This window comes from Haliotis asinina, chromosome 13 (genome assembly GCF_037392515.1).
Source record: "Haliotis asinina isolate JCU_RB_2024 chromosome 13, JCU_Hal_asi_v2, whole genome shotgun sequence".
In the NCBI taxonomy this organism is placed as follows: domain Eukaryota; kingdom Metazoa; phylum Mollusca; class Gastropoda; order Lepetellida; family Haliotidae; genus Haliotis; species Haliotis asinina.
This window is the reverse complement of record NC_090292.1, coordinates 42,007,404-42,013,901: the sequence shown is the minus strand read 5'-3', so window position 1 is coordinate 42,013,901 and position 6,498 is coordinate 42,007,404.

Genomic DNA, 6,498 nt, shown 5'->3' with positions numbered 1-6,498 from the left:
GTTTATTTCTCATAATATATATTTACACATTATGTTTTTTCTTTACTATCTATTCATTTTTTGGTGGTGGTGGTTTTATTTCTCAGATAGCTAGATAGATAGCTAGATAGATAGCTAGATAGCTAGATAGAAGGGTAGGTAGGTAAGTACCTACCTACCTACCTACCTACACACATACATACATACATACATACATACATACATACATACATACATACATACATGCATGCATGCATGCATGCATGCATGCATGCATGCATATAGTTATAGTTGTACCCTTTAACCGTGTCAAGCGCTACCTTGTTGTAACGTCGAGATATCCGAACGCTCGTGAATAATGAACAGTGGAACCTGGTGACCCCAGCCGTGATATTATTGATATATTGCTACACGCGGGTATTGTAACAGAAACACCTCCAAGTCTGTATGCATGTTCTTTAACGTGGTTCTAGAAATATATTACAATATCTTATACCAAGCTTTGGTACGAAAAGAGTTTAAATTCTGTAGGTATATCATGCATGAAATATGTAAAATGTGGTACATCTTCACTACTATAGATTATTAACTGTTCCGAAAACTTTCACTAATTTCACTAATTTCAACTAACTGTACAAGAAACACCTGTGCGTTGAGCTGAGGTCAAACATCAGTTGAAGTTAAGCGCGGAGAGTCGTTGGATGGGTTATCGTGTTTGTCAGCGTGACTCCTGAGAGTTTCATGGACTTCAGCCCTGCCCCACAAAGAAGCACATGTGATGCATGTGGTGTCACCTTAGGCATGTGAGTTTATTCACAATTGCACATGATCACCCAGCAAAAATCAGAAAATGGGTACCCGGTGGGATAAGCCATGTGAGTATAACCTTCTAGCGAATAACAGGCAACTTGGTTTACTGGGGATTCAAATTCTAATTACAGTGTCCAGTGAGCAACTAGTGAGATGGTTTTAGACTCTATATAAATGAATTATTATTGTCATAATTATCATGTGTTAAGAACTGACAGCTATAACGAGCTGTCTTTTTGTCCCGACCATTTGACTGTTCTAGTCGAAATACGAACAACAAAATACAGTTATAAGTAACTAAACTCACTTGTCCCTTAAAGTTCGTTACAGTCCAAGTTTAATGTATTTTTGTTTACTTAATGTATTACACTCGAGTAACCTTGATTTGATTCGTGGATATAACGGAGGTGCACGGAGGTCATATTAGGTCATATTTCAAATGCACGATTGCATTGGTATGCACACTGATTATTTTATTCAGTGATTCAGCAAACTGAAAATACTTAACATTCCACTGCTGAATGAAACGTTCGTTTGCGGAAGCCATTTGCAATCATCACCCATTCGTGTGCCCACAAATTGTGACGTCACCTTGTTTCGTGGATTACGTAGTCGATTACTTCATATCACTATGTATAAAAGCCCACTGCAGTAAGTATTGACACCAAGGAAAGCACACGGCGAGATGTGTGAAGGATGGAGCTAACGGCATCTTCTTTACTTGACATTTTGTAAAATCAAATATTGGCAGTGGTGGTATTAGTGATACTGAAAAATTATATTTAGCATACTTGTAGTGCAGAAATTCGGGAGGGTTTCTTGTACATCAAAAACTGCTTCGTGACGTCAGTCGAGACTTAACTATACATAAGTACAAATATAAGACCCCATCCGGTCCTACTGGTACACAAGGGTAATTTGGACCGGCGGAGAGATGTAAAAACATAAGCTATTGCCCCGACAACACCTCATACCTAAACGCATTCAATGCGGGTGGTCAAAGATGGATAAGTATGAAAATGTAATAGTAGGAACTAAAAACAAATCTCACCGAGACGTGTGCTTCTTCCAACGACGCCATGTTTTGCTGCGTGAGTTTCCGCTCGCGACCGAAAAATCTCCGAAGATGGCCGATCGTGTTTCCAGTATTACCGACATTGCTTCCGATAGGGCCGATGTGTTTCTGTTATTACCGCTAAATTACCGATATCGCTGCAATTGTTTCGCGAGTGGGCTGCGTTTGTTTACATTTGAGATGCAATTCCTTCAAATTTGCTGTAATTCCTTCAATTACTTAGGGGGGCCTGATAACGATGAAACTGATACCGCGCGCGTAGCTGCATACACACGCATCACTCAAAAGACTCTCACCTGGTCGATGTGGCAAGTCGGTAATACACTACACCTGGGCCTCCTTACACAAAGCACTGAGGTAATCTTAAGCCACATAGGTAACCTTTGTGCAGTGTTAAAGAATGGGAGTTAAGATTAATCTTAGTAAAGTTTGCTTTGTGAAAGGAGCCCCTGATCGCGGACAACCTGAAGTCCCTTCGCCAGTGGGCAGCACCCGTGCAGGCTAATGCGGGTCAATTGTCATATCGGTGCTCAACTTGTCCTCGTTTTCCAATATCTGTGGTGTTTCTGTAAAACATGATGTTGGTGAACTGTAAGTATCAATAAAAGCAAATTTCCAAATATTTACCTTGTTATAGCAGATTATGAAACTCCCATTTTTTTGCATATACAGTGGAAGTTGTCTAAATCGGCACTCATGGGGACTGAAGAAATAATCCAGGTTAGACAAGGTGCCGGATTGTAGAGCTGATGATAAACGTTCAAGCCACAGACGGAGAATTTGGCAGTCCGTGATGAAAACAACCCGTCACAGGCAGACAAGCATTTCGAACGCTGTTTTGAGAGATGCGATTCCAAAACACCAGGAGTATACTTTCTTTTGCCGTCAATATATATTAGAGCAACTTGTGTATGTAAGTTTCGGGCAGACAAGAATTTCGAACACTGTCTTGAGAAAGGTTATTCCGAAACACCAGGGGTATACTTTCTTTTGTCCGTCAGTATATATCAGACAAACTTGTATATGCAGTTCACACAAGGCAAGTATTAATGCTATACGCATTAACATGTTATTTAAAAAGTTAAACATTCCCCATGTTTGTACCAATACTGTATAAAATAAACATTAGTCTATATGACAAGAAAATGTCAAGTTAATGACAAGATCAGACAGTAACGTTTGCGCATTTGTTCGTCCCAAGATTGAGAGAGTGAGATTTTACGATGCTTTTAGCGATTCACGGTGGGGAAAACTAGAAATAGGCTTCACACATAGTGTCCGTGTGGGGAATCGAACGCTTTAAACGTTGGGTTACCCCACCGCTCAGTGTCTCAAGAATACCCGACAATATGCGCAAACCCGACTCTCGATCTTCCTACCGACCGGTCAAACGCTGTATCTGACTTATCAAATGTTTGATGTTCGGGGTTTTATCAAGTAAAACTGCATAAAACACCCAAATTGAACATTTCCTCGGCGAGTTTTTTCTCAAAAGTAGGTATGATGGTCCAAAGCTTTCAGGTATTTTTCATTCGAAACAAAATACGGTCAGTGTGACCTGAACGAAGACGCCTATCATCGAGAAGCACGTGCTGTGTCAATATCATGGTGTTGACAGCACGGGAAGGGTGTCCATTTCAGTTGACATATACACACCAAATCTCGGATAATGATGGCGACAGCGCAAATAGACAATTTGTCAACACGTGCTTTGTCAACGCTTGCTTTGTCAACCTTTGGAGTACACGTAGACTTAAAGCCTGCGTCTTCGGAATTGCAAATAGTTTAATTCTAAAACGAACTGATGGGAACAATGATGAAGATGACGGAAAATACTTGGCTCTCTGAGGATCCAAGTGCGACAAAAGTGGTTTCTTTAAATTTCAATTCACGTTCATTCTAAGCATTCTTAATTTGTTCTTTTCGTAATTACCTTTCCTGGAAATATTGACACCGACTTTTCAGCCTTCCATCAAAATTTACATTTGGATAAAATTTCAGCCACAATTTACCGAACAATATTTGCGTGAAAATTTAGAAATGACCTCGACTCATTCAACTGTTCAACGGAAAGAGATTTTGTAAAGAAAAGTACATTCCAGTGTCAATTTCGGGGCGTATCTGTGTTTTAAAGCATGTCCTTTTTTAATTCAGATAATCTTTGTCCTTGAAGGATTCGTGTTTGGCAATGTCATCCCCGGAGGGTCGAGACAAAAACGGAATCTTAAAAGGGAACGTACCCGAAAAAAATAGTTTTTTTTCATATGTAGTACAAAATCGACTTTTTAAAGTTAATTGTGCTTGAAAATAGACTCTCTTTTGTTACAATGTAAGAATATCCCTCAAAATAGATGCTGAAATATTATGCCAGATAATATATCCTTTGATTGCCGAGCTAAACAGGCCAGAGTTACCGCCCTTTAATTATTATGCAATTAGTGCATAGTGCAATTGTTTTTTGTTTTTTGTTTGTTTTTTGTTGTTTTTTGTTTTTGCTATTTTGCTATTTTTTGATGCGTTTCTTTCTGAGTCGTGTAAGAAAGACAGTTATTTGAATAATGACATTGCTGAATTAGATGATGGCATTTATCCTCATCATTGCAATAATCGCGGGTACATGTAAATGTAAATGCCTTTGTGCGAGCATCAGTCTTGAAGATCTGTGGTTAATGGGAATTACGTAACATCTTAGTTCATGTCCCTATTACTCACGAAAAATGAGCGAATAAAACAACAGGGAGGCTCTTATCTCCCCCAAATTGTTACCTGTAATCTGAGACAGATTAGTTTTCAACGGAATGGATAATCGACAAATTAACGTACTCGTGTGCATGGTTTAATTGTTATGAATTGTTTTCTATTGCACTGTGTGGTCGATTTGTCATGTTTGCAACATTTATCATTCATATATCTTTTTAATTTGGATCAGCAGTACCTTTTTATCTAGCCTTTGTGTTTACTCAAAGATATATTTCCATTGGAACATATACACATATTCGTAGAAATACGGTATAACAGTAACACTATAGCCTTGTTTGTATAACAATATTTATGCATCCTTTCATGCCCAATTTGAAACAATACGCTCACTAGAAATCAGTCGTAATAAGAACTCGCCGTGAACCAAACAATCAGCAAAGGAATGTCGTAATATGAACACTTCTATGCTTAAAGGCACAATGTCACACCGCAATTCTATATAAAAAAATTATCCCAATAATGCTGACTATCAACACAAAGGAAAGCTATATAATATATTTTGAAAAAATACGCATTTAAATTGCAATATTGTGATTGAGGTCAGTTGAGCAAAGGTTTACAACACCGCGTGCGACAATTTTCGATGTATGCAGCAATTGTCAAATATATGGCAAGTGTTCTGGAAGCTTTCCGTCTCGAAATTTCAATTATCGACCTCAGGCAGGCCGTAAAGGATCATTTGTTTTGCATCAACGGGAAGTGCATATGTCTCAATATGCATAATATAGGCCAAAATATTGTCGCAAATGTGTGACATTATGGCTTTGTTTCACATGAAATGTAAAACACAACTTTGCAGATTTTATTGCCTTTCGTTATGCACTTACAGAAACAAATCATCGAACATTCCAATTCAACCTATAACGGTGAAAAAAAGATGGCAATGAAAAAAGCCCGTGAAATCGGGGTTCAAACAATTCACTAAGTGGTTTCTACAGCTATAATAATGCATAATGCATAATGCATGCGCAGTGAATAGGTTCGCGGAGCTTGAAACAGTATGCCTTCCCGGATCATTAGGTCGTGAGCAGTAGTCTAGTCTTGGATGTGTACACCAGCAAGTAAATAATCTACTCGTTACATAAATACCAAACAAAACATCTTGATTGTGATAAGTAGACTCTGTCACAGAGAAAGCTCACTTGACACTTATATGTCTGCCTGTCTGTCTGCTACTGACAATATGCAATGCACAACTTGAATCACTGACCACATACAATTAACACGTATCGGGCTTATAAACCATAATAAAAAAGAGTCGAGTGTATCGGCAAATGAACCAGTGGCCAATGAAAAAGCTTCGTTACATTTGAGTGCACACCCACCAACTCTGACTGGGTTCGGTATCGCGCCTCTTTGATTCGAGGGAGGTAAACCAAAGTAGAAAATACTGCACTTCTGATTTGCGATTATCGGCTTACAAATTTGTTTATTTGTTTTCTTAGCCATCAATGCATTTTATACAGCATGAATAAGTGATACCTGCGTTTTGATTATGTTGATTTTTTGTTGCATGTGAACCTTTAAATTGACTACGTCTACAAATGACTGTAGAGAAATGACAAAAGCAGTACAACATTGAGTAGCAAGATAATAATAGAACAGATGATGTCGATAACATCTATCTTGATGCAATAGTGTTCAAGCTTGCAAAATAGACCTCGGGCAAATATCCAGTGAAAAGTGATCTCCTAGATGTGTACCTTTCTTTTGAACATCAATATATCACTTTCTGGTTACAATATTATTGCATGTGAGCACCCCGGACCACCTGTGAAGTGTTGAGTGGCAACAGAAAGTACACATATTGTTTAATTTTTATTGTTTCATTACTTCTCATATGAAAATCTCTAAATTGAGCGAGTCTTCATGTA